Source organism: Pavona decussata, unplaced genomic scaffold (genome assembly GCF_977016875.1).
Source record: "Pavona decussata unplaced genomic scaffold, jaPavDecu1.1 SCAFFOLD_208, whole genome shotgun sequence".
Classification (NCBI taxonomy): Eukaryota; Metazoa; Cnidaria; class Anthozoa; order Scleractinia; family Agariciidae; genus Pavona; species Pavona decussata.
Window position 1 is genome coordinate 47,934 of NW_028145613.1, and position 4,720 is coordinate 52,653.

Here is a 4,720-nt window from a genome sequence, read left to right on the forward strand (position 1 = left end):
ATAACCCTACGATAGACTAGCATCCGATCCAGTGGGAAGTATAATACTGCCAGTTAAGAGCCACTTAGGTTCGAGTGCCACTTTACCCAACAACAACCAACAACTTTACTCATTGCTGAAACCAGTCTATCGAGTCTTTTACAGTCTCAATCATACCACGTAAAAGGAGATCGGGTTAAAAAAATTTTCCAGCGCGGGAAAGGGTTGGGCGATGAAACGAGCGGTCCGCTCTTCGTGCGCGTGCAATGATCCTGATCCCCCTGACTAGCGTGAGATTTTTGAATGGGATAAGAATTAATCGCGAAACGTTAGTTTGAAAAAGCCCCTATTGCAGATCCTCATCCTCAGTACAATGGGAATATCCTGCGTGGCAGATGCGAGAAAAGGGATGGGCACGCGCGAACGTAAACTGAGAGGAGCGCGGCGGAAGAAATTGGCTTTCTTTCTCTTCCCCTCCTTTCGCGTGCTCTGCGCTCTCTCTACGCGTTTCGTGCGCGCGTCACGCAGACTACAATAAGAGGTCTATCTGTTATACATCACGTGCACGCGGTTGCATTTGAGTCAGTTTATTTGCACTGTTCAGGAGACCATTGTACAAGCTCAAATAGTTCCCTTACTGTTACAGCTGAATGCATTAAAGACTGAACAGAGAGAAACTACACTCGAGACCATTTCACTGACAAATCAGTTTATAAACGGTCTGTCATTAACTCGAGCCATAGCAATGATAAATAACGTCCTTAGCTTTGCAATTTCCTGGCCAAAACCTAAAGCAAAATTATTGAATTACCATCAACATTAAATATCATGATTAAACGTCTTGCGTTTTTACAGTATACCTATACAGAATGTTCCCTCAAAATTAAATAATATTCATTCGATTTTAAACAATATATATTTCTTTGATTAAACAGTCAACAGAGATTCATTTGCCGTGGTTTATCGTGTTCTATTTTCGTTTCATTTCCTCTTGACACTCAGATATCAGTTTTTGTATATCAGGTCGTATCTCTTTAGGTAGATACGGCGCAGTATAGCGAGCCCGTGGCATTCCCTTGTGGTCGATCAGCACCTTTTCAAAATTCCAGTTGATATCGTTGTTCCTCACCGGCGACCAGCGAATATTACTGAGGTCATCTATGAACCCATGGGACGAAGGACATCGGGACTACAGAGGAAGAACAAATGTTGAACTTTTATGCTGAGTTGACCGGTGTAATTCAGTGTTATTCTAAGGAGCACAAAATCTTCTCTTTGATTTATATACGGAAGCAAAACCTAAACTTTTGACTCAAAATATCTACTATGCAAGTTCAACTTCAAATTTCGAATACAATTTCTGAAGAAAAAAAAAACAAAACAAAACAGAGACAATCTATGTGAACATTGGAGATTAATATGGTGGGGTCCATGGAAGGTACCCACTAAGGCACCCACTAACCCTTTGGTAGACTACTCAGTCAGTACAAGTACATATACATATACTCACCGAGCCTTAAATCCTGAAAATTAGCCCGCAAGCAAGCTGTCTATTAGGTCAGCCGCGAGAGGATATAGCGTTAGCCACCCCAATCTTCTCACGGCTGACCTAAAGAGAGCTTGCTTCCAGGCTACCTAAAAATCAACCTTTAACTCTTAAAACTTAACTTAACTTTTTCATTGACTTGAATGTATAAACTCAAAACTTAAACAAAAACTGTCATGAAACAGTAATTATTTCTCTCTAAAGCTTTATGGAACTTCCTGCCATGTCACGAAGACTATCTTATCTTTTTCCTAAAAGGATCCTTCCATTGTTACTGATATTTAGAACTCCAATCTATCGACGAATTTTTACGACGTCCAGCAATTTTGAACTGAATTTTTTTTAATATAATTCAGGAACTAGCCAGCAAATCTGATCGCAGGAATGAAAACCAATGTTTTGCCTCTGTGTTTTGACTAGCTTGTGCACATGCTTGCTTTCGTATCTAAACTCTGACCTGGCCTCGCACTTGCACTTCTTCTTGTATTTGTGTTACTCGGTTAGAAGAAAGAAAAATGTGAAGTCAAAAAGCAAATAAGAACTTATAACGAGTAATCCACTCTATACTTCGGTCGCGCTGTTTCCGTTTTCCTACGGTCTCGGTTCTTATTATTTATCATGTAAATTATGTAAAGAGAGAGAACGTTCAATGTTAGCAACTCTGACAATAAAACGTTTTCTCTATTCTTGATAATGATGTTGGAAACATCGAAACGTCGAGTAACATCACTTTTAATTTTTCCTGTGTATATATTGATCTTCTATTTTGAACGATATACCATTCTTCCTTCTTAAAATCAACCCAACATTGATAGCTTATTAAGTTATGTAGTAAATATCCATGTTTGCAGTCTGTCGTTTTCATAAACCAAAGACATTATTTCGTGTTTTGAATGTAAAAAAGCGACCCTGAAAACTTTACTTCACCCTCGAATAACCACAAACAAAGAGATTTCCTCTCTCAATAAGAACTGCTTCGCGCCAATTAGATATGAAGGTTTTCGGCATCATTTTTATTTTGATTTTTAACAAATTCTTGTGATGAGCGACAAAACCTTCCTCTTACCTTGAAGAAAGTGTAAATTTCGTCTTCTTTCTCCCCATTTACATCTCGTTTCTCAAACAGTTGAAAATTGGGCTCAAAACCGTGGCCAGGGCGTACATATTTTAATCCATTCACGAGCTCGTATTTGTTTTCTGCCGGTTCTTGGAATCCGAACTGATTACAAGGGAAGCCGACAATTCTCAGCCCACACGAATCTTCTGTGCTTCCTTCGGGTACTAGCAGTTCTTCTTGTAATGCATTCAAGTCGAGGTACTGGTACGTGTAGCCTCAGAAGGTCGCAACGTTTACTGCCAAGACAACATGACCGTTCAACGCGGACATTGGCGCACTTTTACCGTCCAAATCTTTCGTTGTGAAGTCATGAAACGACTTGGCAGAATCTACGTGGCATAGTGAACTGGATTTACTTCTTTTCGAGGCGTCTATGACGCCTAAAACTAGGAAAAGGACCACGAGAATGGACCTGAAATCCATCGGTCGTCATCCGCGCTGAACCGAAACGCCGTGCTTTTGTAGGGCGTATGTATGCAATATATGTAAATTAATTGTGATCTGTGCTGTCACAAGAATAGAATAGTAACAGATTTGCGCACCTGCTCGATCGGTCGATAGATATCAGCCTACTTCCCTACATGTAAGTCTCTTTACTAAACAAACTCACAAAATGCAAAATAACCCTTTCCCGGGAAATATATTTCAGCAATTCAAAGCACGTAGATGACATAAACTTGGTTAAACTTGCTCGGTGTTGGTGGCGCCCTAAATAATTTAAGCATCTCTCGTGAAAGGAAGTTTTAATATTTATGGAGCGGTGTTTAAAGTGTACATTAAATTGGACGGACTTTTAATTATTATTTTGCTTGTCTGTTTTCCCAGTAAAACTGACTTTTACACCACTAATTAAAATAAGTTAGTCAACACTGGACTATTTTTAACGAAATGTCGTTGCAAAGTTGTCATCGTGAAATAATTTATTGCGGCAAAACAGTGCACGTTTCCAGACCTTTTTTGTCTCTAAGTAACAAATTTTCAACACGTTGCCTTAACAAAGTTTGTGTTGAAAGTTGTCGGCAACACGAAATTGTTCCGTGCAACATCACCCCAAGATAGACCATCAGACGGAATTACCAAGCTATACAAAAAATTAGGATTCATTTCAATAACATTTGCTCGGTGTGGGTAAGACCCGTTTCTATTTTATATGCTCTTTGAGGAAAGTTATGATAAGACTGACCCAAATCACTCGGGAAACTAACAAGACCCTTAAGTATGTAAAATGCAATCTATTTGATTTTCATTGATTTGGGGGTTCATCTCCCCATCCAAATATATACCGCGACGAAATTTAATTATTTTCCCTACAAACTACCATTTTGAGGGAAACTATATTGTCTCATGTAGTTTCTTTTCAGTTCCGAGCCATTTATCATCTCCATGCGGCAAATAACACGCGCCAGGAGCTGGGAAAATTGCAGTGCACGCAGTCGTTTTTCAGGGGAGTCGTATCACTCGAAAGTAAAATTTCATTTTAACCCAAACATAATATTTGCTGAATTTGCATATCAATTACTTTCGAAAAATATAAGAGGTCATGGTATTTCTAAAACTGGCAATTTGAGGAAAAATCGAAAGTAAAGTTACTAAACAAAGCAAATAAAGTATTACACGGGACAAGGCGCCTCATATTGTCTCTCTAGTACCGGCCTTCGGCCGACAACACTGTTGAACAGTAAACGCGCCAGAGAAGGGTTTCTACGGCTCGGAATGGCAAAAAAACACCACGCGTGACTCAATCAATATTTCCTTGAAACTTTATTTCAACATAAAGGAAAAGGCGACTTAAAATATCTCTACTCAGTAAAAATTTCAACCGATCGTGTCGCGTGAATATAAAGTCTCAAGTTGCAAACAGTCATTACACCACACAAATAGCCTGCGTAGCAGTCGTTTCCGTTTCCTTCAAGCCAAGCGGGGTAAGCGCGCGAGGGCATTGGGGGAAAAAGAGCAAAAAAGTAGGAGCGGGGGGGAGGGGCGGGGCTACTTTTTTGCTCTTTTTCCCCCAATGCCCTCGCGCGCTTACCCCGCTTGGCTTGAAGGAAACGGAAACGACTGCTACGCAGGCTACCACA

General features: G+C 40.0%; 1 pseudogene across 1 annotated transcript; it reads right to left on the reverse strand.

Annotated features, from left to right (window-relative positions):
• Positions 1-550: 550 nt before the first annotated feature.
• Positions 551-3,118, reverse strand: LOC146460661 (epididymal secretory glutathione peroxidase-like; annotated as a pseudogene). Its single transcript, XR_014857581.1, has 2 exons — positions 2,592-3,118; positions 551-1,168 (listed from the first exon to the last, which is right to left on the reverse strand). The product of XR_014857581.1 is annotated as an epididymal secretory glutathione peroxidase-like (transcript).
• Positions 3,119-4,720: the final 1,602 nt, after the last annotated feature.